This window comes from Trichomycterus rosablanca, chromosome 1, assembly GCF_030014385.1.
Source record: "Trichomycterus rosablanca isolate fTriRos1 chromosome 1, fTriRos1.hap1, whole genome shotgun sequence".
Taxonomy (NCBI): Eukaryota; Metazoa; Chordata; class Actinopteri; order Siluriformes; family Trichomycteridae; genus Trichomycterus; species Trichomycterus rosablanca.
Genome location: NC_085988.1, coordinates 81,500,828 through 81,515,649, shown reverse-complemented (window position 1 = coordinate 81,515,649; position 14,822 = coordinate 81,500,828). Strand labels below are relative to the sequence as shown.

General features: G+C 41.5%; 3 long non-coding RNA genes across 3 annotated transcripts; 2 read left to right on the top strand and 1 right to left on the bottom strand.

Moving 5' to 3' along the window:
• Positions 1 to 533: 533 nt before the first annotated feature.
• On the top strand, positions 534 to 4,699 carry LOC134316347 (uncharacterized). The gene is made up of 2 exons (XR_010013080.1): positions 534 to 840; positions 3,911 to 4,699. It is a non-coding gene; the product is annotated as an uncharacterized LOC134316347 (long non-coding RNA).
• Positions 3,054 to 9,752, bottom strand: LOC134316339 (uncharacterized). The gene is made up of 3 exons (XR_010013078.1): positions 9,624 to 9,752; positions 3,869 to 4,583; positions 3,054 to 3,774 (listed from the first exon to the last, which is right to left on the bottom strand). It is a non-coding gene; the product is annotated as an uncharacterized LOC134316339 (long non-coding RNA).
• Positions 9,429 to 10,353, top strand: LOC134316353 (uncharacterized). The gene is made up of 2 exons (XR_010013081.1): positions 9,429 to 9,971; positions 10,083 to 10,353. It is a non-coding gene; the product is annotated as an uncharacterized LOC134316353 (long non-coding RNA).
• Positions 10,354 to 14,822: the final 4,469 nt, after the last annotated feature.

The window sequence follows — 14,822 nt, the reverse complement described above, 5'->3', positions numbered from 1 at the left end:
TCAGCATTATAATTTATTACAGGAAAGAAAATGTCAATCATTCTGATTTCAAAAACATTTAATTACATTTTCATTATTTAAAATGTGAATAAATGATAAATGATAAATGATGATCTACATTTAGCTAACAATTATATACCCTAAATCCATACAGTTAAGTCTATGTCGTAGTTTAGTGTAGTGATGAGCAATGCTACGCTTTTTAGTTGAGCATTAAATAAGAAACAGTGTGGTAAATTATTACTAGGGCTGTCGAAGTTAACGAGATAATAACGCATTAACGCAATCTCAATTTAACGCGATTATAAAAATTAGTGCCGTTAACGCAAATTCTAGTTCATGTTGAGACTTGACTGGTAGAACAAACGTTTTAATGTCGGACTTGCCACCGTTTTTCATTTGCGGTTTGTTAACATAATGTTACCGAGCTAGTGTCGTAGTAATGCACTTGCATAATAAAGAAGCTGCCAGTCCTCCATTCACGTAACGCTAGGACGGACACTTAAAAATCCTCCTTTTGGAGTGAACTGGTTTCATTTTTGATCAATATTATTTACCATTGGCTCAGGTACATGTCAAAACAAATGCTTTGTATTTCATTGGTTTAACAGCCTCATTTCACTGCTTACAGCGCTACCACTGGCCAATCGGAGAAGGTCCGCCCTCTAAATGCTAGTCTGTGATTGGGTGGTTGAATTTCGCCCGCCCTCTCTGTTTTGTAAACACCGCTACCTGAGTCAATCACTCAGCTCTCATGATCAGGAACGCGGTGAAAATGCCAAAAAGTAAACTTTTGAGGCAGCGATGAACGGACCTAAATATGAAAAGACACAACATTTAGTGAGTAAAACAGTCATTTGTTATATAATTCTTGCTTAAATTGGTCAAAAACTCTGTTATATGGGTTCTGGATTCATTCTGTGTGTTGCAGTAGCATGTCCCCCTGTTCCTAATATGATGTCCGGCTTTTTGGGGTGTAATGTCCTCCTTTTTGTTACTATGAATCTGGCCACCCTAGTCTAAACACACTCAGTTCGTGAAACGTCCATTAAACCACTGGATAGTATTACTGCCTAGTATGTGAGTGAATAAAACAGTTTTCTCTTGTCCCAGCAGTTTTTAACATCAGTACATTTAGCATAAAATGTGTTCACCATTTTAACTGTAACATTTCACTTAAAAATCCTTGTTTTCTATAACATTTACACAGATTTTTTTTTAATGCGATTAATCGCGATTAACTATATGAAATTCTGAGATTAATCGCGATTAAAAATTTTAATCGTTTGACAGCCCTAATTATTACCCTTTTAAAACTGCACAACAAAATCTGCTGGGTTACAAATATACATGTAGGAACCTTGATAATTATTGTGGTGAAGTGCACAGCTGTAAAAACACCAGGAAACTGGTCTGTCATGAACGTTACAGTTATGATTCAGATCTAAATAACCAAGTGTTTCTGGAGGTACATTTTTAACTTAGTAAATCTGTCATGTTTACAGACATTCCACAACAAACTTATGCAAGAAGCTGAATTTAAGAAAAGTTGATTTGTTTTAAGTAAATACAGCAAGTGTTCTGATTATTCAGTCACAATAAAGAACAGTTAGAAATCCCAAAACTCCCACAACAAACAGGTCCATTACAGTTTATTTAACAATTTAATCTCAACTGTGTATAGCAGAAAAAACAGTTTAAATGATTTACAGTACATTAAGAGTTATTCCAAGACCTTGCCCGTTCACAAAAGACCACGACCCATCCAGAAAGTACAAACCAGTCCAGCCAGTGGGCATTGTAGCATTCCTGCTCCTGTTATTGGCCACAAACAGATCGCTCTCTGTGTTCAGGCTTATCAGATCAATGTAGTGTGTTCTGCAGTGCTCCAGTGCTTCTCTCCAGGTCTTCATCTCCAGCACCAGAACCAGTGTAGGCCTCCATGTGTAGCAGAAGAAGGTCAAAAGTGCTGAACAGTCATAGTTGTACCAAAGAGAGTTATATAGAATTACACAGGGATGAGTGAGCAAATTGTATGGTTGAGATGCTGACCATCGTGTGAAACTGAGTGCAGTTCCATCAGACCACTGACTGTAGACTGTCTCAGATGGACTCTTGCTGAGCCCAATCCAACGAGCATAATTACTGTGTGGAGAATATCCATTATTCACCAAGTTGTTAAATTCCTCCTGTGATTCAAAAGTCGCCAGATCAAAATAATTGTTTCTGCAGTATGCTCGAGCATCACTCCAGGACAAACCTAGGTTAATATAGATGTAATCTTTCCAGACAAAACCAGTAGCTGCTCCTGTTAGAGCTGCCAGGAGGAAGAACGAGACAACTATAACTATTTATCTTGACATGAATGGAACCAAAGTGTAAAACGTTATGATGTTAAAATCCTAATAATTAAATTAATTAATACTGACATTATGTGATAGATCATGTTTCTGATTGATTGATTGGTTGACTTATCAACTTTATTAATTGGACCAGATTCTATTTAGGGTTTTATAGCAAATATGGTGAATACATCTACACTCGCAACTTTTCATTTTACTATTTTTTTAATCCATTTGAACAACTTGGACTATTTTGTAAGTTTCATTACATACAACTTAAATAAAAAGTTACTTTGAGTGAAAGAGTAAATTCCTTATAAAAGCACCATAAAAATTAAGTGGCAAAGCTTCTGATTATAAGAAACACCTTGCTGAGTCTTTCCAGAAAGAGAAGAAAAATAAGTAAAAGTCTTTTGCATACTGAAACAACAAAGGTCAAGACAAGCATCATGTGCGTCAAGGAAAGTCAAGAACAAAAACAACCAAAACTAGAAATGTCACAGTTGATGAGCTCAAGTTCACTCGCAGTTGTTTATCTACTGGCAGAAAAAGAAGTTTAAGAAAACCTCGACTCTACAAATATCCAGTCTATAAAAATCAGTATTTAGATTGACACATTCACAAGTCGTTACAGTTTCTGTCAGCATAATAATTTATTATAAAAAAGAACATGTTCAAAAATTCAAAAACATTTAATTATTTTTCATTACCTAATTAATAAGTAAATGAGTGATTAATGATTATCTAGATTTAACAAACAATTATATACCTTTAATTAGAACAGTTACAGCAAGTCTATGTAGTAGCTTAGTGTAGTTATAAGCAATGCTACGCTGTTTAGTTCAGCCATAAACAAGAAACAATGTGCTAAATTATTACACCTTTACTATTAAAATTATTTTGCGTTAAATTGCACAACAAAATCTGCTGGGTTACAAATGTACATGTAGAAACCTTGATCATTATTCCGATGAAGAGCACAGCTATAGAAGCACCAATAAACAGGTCTGCTGGAACGTGTGTGGTACTTTCTATAATCATTCACAGTTTTTACATTTCAGAAAAGTAGATTTGTTTTAGGTAAATACAGCAAGTGTTTGATTATTTAGTCACAATAAAGAACAAAAATTTTTGAAATCCCAAAATGTCCACAACAAACAGGTCCATTACAGTGTATTTAACAATTTAATCTCAACTGTGTATAGCAGAAAAAACAGTTTAAATGATTTACAGTACATTAAGAAATAATTAAAGCAATATCATAGCATAATATTATGACAAAGAGATGAAATTATATGAATGCAATAAACTACAGTGAAAGTTTTATCAGTAGAATCTGTACAAATGTGTCTAAAAGTAAATATTTATCTGTATGAGAGCTTCTTATCTCTTTTCATCTTGTCCGGGTCTTGTTTTCAGTAAACCTTGTTGCCTAAGAAATAAGTGAAATAATTCAATGTTTCTTTTATTAATTATGTTGAGAATAAATGTGTTGCTTCACTTGTGGATTCATTTTCCTGACCTACCTTCAGTAAGTGTAACAAATGAAGCTCATTTTCTCCTCACAGTCTCTGATCTCCAAGACTTCAGCTCCGGTTTTGGCTCCACATCGAACAGGCTGAATGGGGCATGAGGGCAGTGAAAACAGGCTTCCAAGACCTTGCCCGTTCACAAAAGACCACGACCCATCCAGAAAGTACAAACCAGTCCAGCCAGTGGGCATTGTAGCATTCCTGCTCCTGTTATTGGCCACAAACAGATCGCTCTCTGTGTTCAGGCTTATCAGATCAATGTAGTGTGTTCTGCAGTGCTCCAGTGCTTCTCTCCAGGTCTTCATCTCCAGCACCAGAACCAGTGTAGGCCTCCATGTGTAGCAGAAGAAGGTCAAAAGTGCTGAACAGTCATAGTTGTACCAAAGAGAGTTATATAGAATTACACAGGGATGAGTGAGCAAATTGTATGGTTGAGATGCTGACCATCGTGTGAAACTGAGTGCAGTTCCATCAGACCACTGACTGTAGACTGTCTCAGATGGACTCTTGCTGAGCCCAATCCAATGACCATAATTACTGTGTGGAGAATATCCATTATTCACCAAGTTGTTAAATTTCTCCTGTGATTCAAAAGTCGCCAGATCAAAATAATTGTTTCTGCAGTATGCTCGAGCATCACTCCAGGACAAACCTAGGTTAATATAGATGTAATCTTTCCAGACAAAACCAGTAGCTGCTCCTGTTAGAGCTGCCAGGAGGAAGAACGAGACAACTATAACTATTTATCTTGACATGAATGGAACCAAAGTGTAAAACGTTATGATGTTAAAATCCTAATAATTAAATTAATTAATACTGACATTATGTGATAGATCATGTTTCTGATTGATTGATTGGTTGACTTATCAACTTTATTAATTGGACCAGATTCTATTTAGGGTTTCATAGCAAATATGGTGAATACATCTACACTTGCAACTTTTCATTTTACTATTTTTTTAATCCATTTGAACAACTTGGACTATTTTGTAAGTTTCATTACATACAACTTAAATAAAAAGTTACTTTGAGTGAAAGAGTAAATTCCTTATAAAAGCACCATAAAAATTAAGTGGCAAAGCTTCTGATTATAAGAAACACCTTGCTGAGTCTTTCCAGAAAGAGAAGAAAAATAAGTAAAAGTCTTTTGCATACTGAAACAACAAAGGTCAAGACAAGCATCATGTGCGTCAAGGAAAGTCAAGAACAAAAACAACCAAAACTAGAAATGTCACAGTTGATGAGCTCAAGTTCACTCACAGTTGTTTATCTACTGGCAGAAAAAGAAGTTTAAGAAAACCTCGACTCTACAAATACAACAGTCTATAAAAATCAGTATTTAGATTGACACATTCACAAGTCGTTACAGTTTCTGTCAGCATAATAATTTATTATAAAAAAGAACATGTTCAAAAATTCAAAAACATTTAATTATTTTTCATTACCTAATTAATAAGTAAATGAGTGATTAATGATTATCTAGATTTAACAAACAATTATATACCTTTAATTAGAACAGTTACAGCAAGTCTATGTAGTAGCTTAGTGTAGTTATAAGCAATGCTACGCTGTTTAGTTCAGCCATAAACAAGAAACAATGTGCTAAATTATTACACCTTTACTATTAAAATTATTTTGCGTTAAATTGCACAACAAAATCTGCTGGGTTACAAATGTACATGTAGAAACCTTGATCATTATTCCGATGAAGAGCACAGCTATAGAAGCACCAATAAACAGGTCTGCTGGAACGTGTGTTTACTTTCTATAATCATTCACAGTTTTTACATTTCAGAAAAGTAGATTTGTTTTAGGTAAATACAGCAAGTGTTTGATTATTTAGTCACAATAAAGAACAAAAATTGTTGAAATCCCAAAATGTCCACAACAAACAGGTCCATTACAGTGTATTTCAAATTTTAAACTGAACTGTGTATAACAGAAATAAGTGTAAATGATTTACAGTACATTAAGAAATAATTAAAGCAATATATTAGCATAACATTATGACAGAGAGATGGAATTATGTAAATTCAATTATTAAAATGAAAGTTTTATCAGTAGAATCTGCACAAATGTGTTTAAAAGTAAATATTTATCTGTATGAGAGCTTTTTCTCTCTTTTCATCTTGTCCAAGTCTTGTTTTCAGTAAAACTTGCCTGAGAAATAAATTAAATAACTGGTGCTGAGCCCAATCCAACAGGATTCATAATAGTGTGTAGAATATCCATTATTCCCAAAGTTCATAACTTTCTTCTCTGATTAAAATGTCACCAAATTAAAATAATGGTTTCTGCAGTATGCAGTATGGTGTGTACGGTGTGATTCAGCTCTGCTCTGAAATTTTCTGGTGTCAGACACTTAAGGCAGCAGTAAAAAAAACATAAAAAATGGAAATGAGATGCAAATTTATATGCGAGAAGATGCAGCTTGGTAAAACCACAAATAATGTATGCTATAACTTTCTTTAATAACACTTTTAGGGGTGGTTTCCCAGACAGAGATTAAGCCTAGTTCTAGACTAAAACGGCCTTTTAACCTAGATTAACAGAAATCTGCTAATTCTGAATTACAGTGCCTTGCAAAAGTATTCAGCCCCCTTGAACTTTTCAACCTTTTGCCACATTTCAGGCTTTAAACATAAAGATATGAAATTGTAATTTTTTGTGAAGAATCAACAACAAGCGGGACACAATCGTGAAGTGGAACGAAATTTATTGGATATTTTAAACTTTTTTTAGAAATAAAAAACTGAAAAGTGGGGCGTGCAATATTATTCAGCCCCCTTGCGTTAATACTTTGTAGCGACACCTTTTGCTGCGATTACAGCTGCAAGTCGCTTGGGGTATGTCTCTATTAGTTTTGCACATCGAGATACTGAAATTTTTGCCCATTCTTCCTTGCAAAACAGCTCGAGCTCAGTGAGGTTGGATGGAGAGCGTTTGTGAACAGCAGTTTTCAGCTCTTTCCACAGATTCTCGATGGGATTCAGGTCTGGACTTTGACTTGGCCATTTTCACCTGGATAAGTTTATTTGTGAACCATTCCATTGTAGATTTTGCTTTATGTTTTGGATCATTGTCTTGTTGGAAGATAAATCACCGTCCCTGTCTCAGGTCTTTTGCAGACTGCAACAGGTTTTCTTCCAGAATGGTCCTGTATTTGGCTCCATCCATCTTCCCATCAATTTTAACCATCTTCCCTGTCCCTGCTGAAGAAAAGCAGGCCCAAACCATGATGCTGCCACCACCATGTTTGACAGTGGGGATGGTGTGTTCAGGGTGATGAGCTGTGTTGCTTTTATGCCAAACATAACGTTTTGCATTGTGGCCAAAAAGTTCGATTTTGGTTTCATCTGACCAGAGCACCTTCTTCCACATGTTTGGTGTGTCTCCCTGGTGACTTTTTATGGATATCTTTGAGAAATGGCTTTCTTCTTGCCACTCTTCCATAAAGGCCAGATTTGTGCAGTGTACGACTGATTGTGTCCTATGGACAGATTCTCCCACCTCAGCTGTAGATCTCTGCAGTTCATTCAGAGTGATCATGGGCCTCTTGGCTGCATCTCTGATCAGTCTTCTCCTTGTTTGAGCTGAAAGTTTAGAGGGACGGCCGGGTCTTGGTAGATTTGCAGTGGTCTGATACTCCCTTCATTTCAATATGATCGCTTGCACAGTGCTCCTTGAGATGTTTAAAGCTTGGGAAATCTTTTTGTATCCAAATCCGGCTTTAAACTTCTCCACAACAGTATCTCGGACCTGCCTGGTGTGTTCCTTGGTCTTCATGATGCTCTCTGCGCTTTAAACAGAACTCTGAGACTATCACAGAGCAGGTGCATTTATACGGAGACTTGATTACACACAGGTGGATTCTATTTATCACCATCAGTCATTTAGGTCAACATTGGATCATTCAGAGATCCTCACTGAACTTCTGGAGTGAGTTTGCTGCACTGAAAGTAAAGGGGCTGAATAATATTGCACGCCCCACTTTTCAGGTTTTTATTTCTAAAAAAAGTTTAAAATATCCAATAAATTTCGTTCCACTTCACAATTGTGTCGCACTTGTTGTTGATTCTTCACAAAAAATTACAATTTCATATCTTTATGTTTAAAGCCTGAAATGTGGCAAAAGGTTGAAAAGTTCAAGGGGGCTGAATACTTTTGCAAGGCACTGTATCTAATTTGATTTCTTGAAGGAAGATTAGAGCTATTGCAGGACTAAATTGATTAAATTAATGTTGTTTGTCAAAGAAAACAAATGAATTACTTGCACTATGTCAATAAAGATCAGCGAGTACCACCAGCGGGAAATGTTCTTGCTGACAAAAGTGACCCATTACATAATTTTGATGACATTAGTTTTTGGGATCATTTTAAAATGTACAACCCTAAATCAGAAAACGTTGGGACAGTATGGAAAATGCAAATAATAAAAACACATTTACTTTCATTTTTATTTGATTGCAGACAGGATTAACCTGACATATTTCATGTTTTGTCTGCTCAACTTCATTTCATTTATTAATAAACATTCAGCACATGTTGCTCTAAGATCTTAATGTACTTTTCTGCATTAATGCTGCCATCACAGAAGCGTAAATGACCTTTGCCAAGGGCACTGACACGACCCCATACCATGACAGACCCTGGCTGTTGGACTTGTTGCTGATAATAGTCTGGAGGGTCCTTTTCGTCTTTGGTCCGGAGCACACAGCGGCCATTTTTTCCAAAAAAAAAGACCTGGAATGCTGATTCTTCTGACCACAATACACGTTTCCACTGTGTGATGGTTCATCCTAGATGCCTCCGAACCCAGAGAAGTCGACGCTGCTTCTGGACATGGTTAACATAAGTCTTCTTTTTTGCACAGTGAAAATTTAAGTGGCATTTGTGCAGTAACTCTGTATTGTAGAGCTTGATAAAGGTTTGATGAAGTAATCCCTCACTTATGTGGTTATATCAGCTATTGTTGAGTGGTGGTTCTTGATGCAGTGTCGTCTAAGGGATGGAAGATCACAGACGTTCAACTTAAACTTGTGCCCTTGGCCTTTACGCACTGAAATTCCTTCCGATTCGCTAAATTGTTTAATGATAATATGTACTGTAGAGGGAGAAATATGCAAATCCCTTCCAATCTTTCTTTGAGGTACATTGTTGGTAAACATTTCAATCATTTCCCCACACATTTGTTGAAAAAACAAAGACTTTCATCAAATACTTTCCTGGATGCTGCAATCATCTGTTGACATCACCTGTTTGGAATCACATCATTATTTAGTTTTTTCACCTCATTACTAGCCCTAAAGGGTGGCAGGTAGCACTATCGCCTCACAGCAAGAAGATTTTGGGTTCGATCGCGGTCCGGGTCCTTTCTGTGTGGAGTTTGCATGTTCTCCCTGTATCTGCGTGGGTTCAAATAAACAAACAAAATACTAGCCCTAAATTGCCCACATCACAAATTTTTTGGAATGTGTTGCAGGCCTGAAATGCAGGAATGGAGGTAATTAAGAAATAAAATGAAGTTGTGCAGATAAAACATGAATTTGGGTTCAAACTGCAATCAAATAAAATTAAAAGTAAATGTAAGAAACGGTTTTTATTTTTTTTGCATTTTCCATACTGTCCCTTTTTTTGAAGTTTTTTGATTGCAGTCTCTTCTCTGCTGCCATGGTCATACTTGTGTTTGCTTCTCCACTTCAATCAAATTAAGTGTTTCTGGATCTATTCTGTTATAATCTGCTCTTACCTGGTTACTTTCGTTTTCCCTGGTTGATTATTTTTCATTTGTGTTTTCCCGTCTGTGTACGTTGTTAGTTCTGTTATCCTCCGCTTTATTTTGTGTTCGTTAAGGTTTATTTTGGACTTTCGCTTTTTGTTCTAGTTAGATTTGTGTGTGTGTTTTTGCCTGCCCGGTTTCCTTCTCCCCCGGCGGCTTGGAGCGGTACTGTTCCCGGAGATTGCAGTGGAAGCCAACCAATGGATCGCTGGAGGGCGGACCTCACTCACCTGTGCCTCATTTTCCACCTAATCAGCTACTGCTTATAAACGCCGGCTTTTTCACCACCAGTCACCAGATTGTCTGCTTGTCACCGCGGTACAGTGACACCTGACTCCTGAGCTACACTTTGTTTTGTGAAGAACATTATCTTGCTGCTGTTCAAGCTATTTTTCAACTTTGTCGTTTTTTCTTCCCTGTTGGTTCTAGCCCAGCGATCCATTCACCATCTGGCTTCCCTGCGCTCCTGTTGGTTCCTGAACTAGGCTCCTTGCTCCCGTGACCCCGGTTTACCTCTCACTGCCACTGCTTGTTCTTCCTCTGCCCTGGACGGCTTTGGACACCTACCCCTCTTGGACCTGGACACATCACAGCTCCTCATCTCCCAAAGAACCGCTCCAGCCGCTTCCTCAGTGTCCCCTGTTTGGACTTATCGCTATTTTCCCTGTCTTCCTGTATTTCAATAAATATTCATTGCCAACTGGTATCCTCGACCCCTTTGTGTACAATTAACAGCAATTGACTAGTCAAATTTTTTACATTTGTACTGACACACCCCCATACCATGAAGGACCCGGTTACTGACACACCCCATACCATGACAAACCTTGATACTGAAACACCCCATACCATGACAGACCCTGGTACTGACACTCCCTCATACCATGACAGACCCTGGTACTGACATACCCCATACCATGACAGACCCTGGTACTGGCATACTCCCATACCATGACAAACCCTGTTACTGACACACCCCATACCATGACAGACCCTGGTACTGACACACCCCCATACCATGACAGACCCTGGTACTGACATACCCCATACCATGACAGACACTGGCACTGACATACCCCATACCATGATAGACCCTGGTACTGACACACCCCCATACCATGACAGACCCTGGCACTGACAACCCTCATACCATGACAAACCTTGGTACTGACACACCGCCATACCATGAAGGACCCTGGTACTGACACACCCCCATACCATGACAGACCCTGGTACTGACACACCCCATACCATGACAGACCCTGGCAATGACACCCTCTATACCATGACAGACCCTGGTACTGACACACCCCATACCATGACAGACCCTGGTACTGACACACCCCCATACCATGACAGACCCTGGTACTGGCATACTCCCATACCATGACAAACCCTGTTACTGACACACCCCATACCATGACAGACCCTGGTACTGACATACCCCATACCATGACAGACCCTGGTACTGACACACCCCATACCATGAAAGACCCTGTTACTGACATACCCCATACCATGACAGACCCTGGTACTGGCATACTCCCATACCATGACAGACCCTGGTACTGGCATGCTCCCATACCATGACAAACCCTGTTACTGACACACCCCATACCATGACAGACCCTGGTACTGACACACCCCCATACCATGACAGACCCTGGTACTGACATACCCCATACCATGACAGACACTGGCACTGACATACCCCATACCATGATAGACCCTGGTACTGACACACCCCCATACCATGACAGACCCTCGTACTGACATACCCCATACCATGACAGACACTGGCACTGACATACCCCATACCATGATAGACCCTGGTACTGACACACCCCCATACCATGACAGACCCTGGCACTGACAACCCTCATACCATGACAAACCTTGGTACTGACACACCCCCATACCATGAAGGACCCTGGTACTGACACACCCCCATACCATGACAGACCCTGGTACTGACACACCCCATACCATGACAGACCCTGGCACTGACACCCTCCATACCATGACAGACCCTGGTACTGACACACCCCATACCATGACAGACCCTGGTACTGACACACCCCCATACCATGACAGACCCTGGTACTGGCATACTCCCATACCATGACAAACCCTGTTACTGACACACCCCATACCATGACAGACCCTGGTACTGACATACCCCATACCATGACAGACCCTGGTACTGACACACCCCATACCATGAAAGACCCTGTTACTGACATACCCCATACCATGACAGACCCTGGTACTGGCATACCCCCATATCATGACAAACCCTGGTACTGACACACCCCCATACCATGACAGACCCTGGTACTGACACTCCCTCATACCATGACAGACCCTGGTACTGACATACCCCATACCATGACAGACCCTGGTACTGGCATACACCCATACCATGACAAACCCTGTTACTGACACACCCCATACCATGACAGACCCTGGTACTGACACACAACCATACCTTGACAGACCCTGGCACTGACACCCCTCATACCATGACAAACTTTGGTACTGACACACCCCCATACCATGAAGGACCCTGGTACTGACACACCCCATACCATTACAAACCTTGGTACTGACACACCCCCATACCATGACAGACTCTGGCACTGACACACCCCATACCTTGACAGACCCTGGTACTGACACACCCCATACCATGACAGACCCTGGTACTGACACACCCCCATACCATGAAAGACCCTGGTACTGACACACCCCATACCATGACAGACCCTGGTACTGACACACCCCCATACCATGACAGACCCTGGTACTGACACACCCCATACCATGACAGACCCTGCTACTGACGTACCCCATATCATGACAGACCCTGGTACTGGCACACCCCATACCATGACAGACCCTGGTACTGACACACCCCCATACCATGACAGACCCTGGTTCTGACACACCCTTATACCATGACAGAGCCTGGTACTGACGTACCCCATACCATGACAGACCCTGGTACTGACGTACCCCATACCATGACAGACCCTGGTACTGACACACCCCATACCATGACAGACCCTGGTACTGACACACCCCCATACTATGACAGACCCTGGTACTGACACACCCCCATACCATGACAGACCCTGGTACTGACGTACCCCATACCATGACAGACCCTGGTACTGACACACCCCATACCATGACAGACCCTGGTACTGACGAACGCCATACCATGACAGACCCTGGTACTGACATACCCCATACCATGACAGACCCTGGTACTGACATACCCCATACCATGACAGACCCTGGTACTGACAACCCCCCATACCATGACAGACCCTGGTACTGACACACCCCCATACCATGACGGACCCTGGTACTGACACACCCCCATACCATGACAGACCCTGGTACTGACACACCCCATACCATGACAGACCCTGGTACTGACACACCCCATACCATGACAGACCCTGGTACTGACACACCCCATACCATGACAGACCCTCGTACTGAAACACCCCATACCATGACAGACCCTGATATTGACACACTCCCATACCATGACAGACCCTGGTACTGACACACCCCATACCATGACAGACCCTGGTACTGACACACCCCCATACCATGACAGACCCTGGTACTGACATACCCCCATACCATGACAGACCCTGGTACTGACACTCCCTCATACCATGACAGACCCTGGTACTGACACACCCTTATACCATGACAGACCCTGGTACTGACACACTCCCATACCATGAAAGACCCTGGTACTGACACACTCCCATACCATGACAGACCACTGACACACCCCATACCATGACAGACCCTGTTACTGACGTACCCCATACCATGACAGACCCTGGTACTGACACACCCCATACCATGACAGACCCTGGTACTGACACACCCCCATACCATGACAGACCCTGGTACTGACATACCCCCATACCATGACAGACCCTGGTACTGACACTCCCTCATACCATGACAGACCCTGGTACTGACACACCCTTATACCATGACAGACCCTGGTACTGACACACACCATACCATGAAAGACCCTGGTACTGACACACTCCCATACCATGACAGACCACTGACACACCCCATACCATGACAGACCCTGTTACTGACGTACCCCATACCATGACAGACCCTGGTACTGACACACCCCATACCATGACAGACCCTGGTACTGACACACCCCCATACTATGACAGACCCTGGTACTGACACACCCCCATACCATGACAGACCCTGGTACTGACGTACCCCATACCATGACAGACCCTGGTACTGACACACCCCATACCATGACAGACCCTGGTACTGACGAACGCCATACCATGACAGACCCTGGTACTGACATACCCCATACCATGACAGACCCTGGTACTGACATACCCCATACCATGACAGACCCTGGTACTGACAACCCCCCATACCATGACAGACCCTGGTACTGACACACCCCCATACCATGACGGACCCTGGTACTGACACACCCCCATACCATGACAGACCCTGGTACTGACACACCCCATACCATGACAGACCCTGGTACTGACACACCCCATACCATGACAGACCCTGGTACTGACACACCCCATACCATGACAGACCCTCGTACTGACACACCCCATACCATGACAGACCCTGATATTGACACACTCCCATACCATGACAGACCCTGGTACTGACACACCCCATACCATGACAGACCCTGGTACTGACACACCCCCATACCATGACAGACCCTGGTACTGACATACCCCCATACCATGACAGACCCTGGTACTGACACTCCCTCATACCATGACAGACCCTGGTACTGACACACCCTTATACCATGACAGACTATGGTATTGACCCGCCCCCATACCATGACAGACCCTGGTACTAACACACTCCTATACCATGACAAACCCTGGCACTGACACATCCACTGACACACCCACAAAACTTGGTTTCATCCTGTCTCCAATGAAATAAAAGTTAAAGTAAATGTAAGAAACTGTGTGTTTTCATTTTATTTGCATTTTCCATACCCTGGCACTGACACACTCCCATACCATGACACACCCTCGTACTGACACACTCTTATACCATGACAGACCCTGGCACTGACACACTCCCATACCATGACAGACCCTGGCTTTTTTC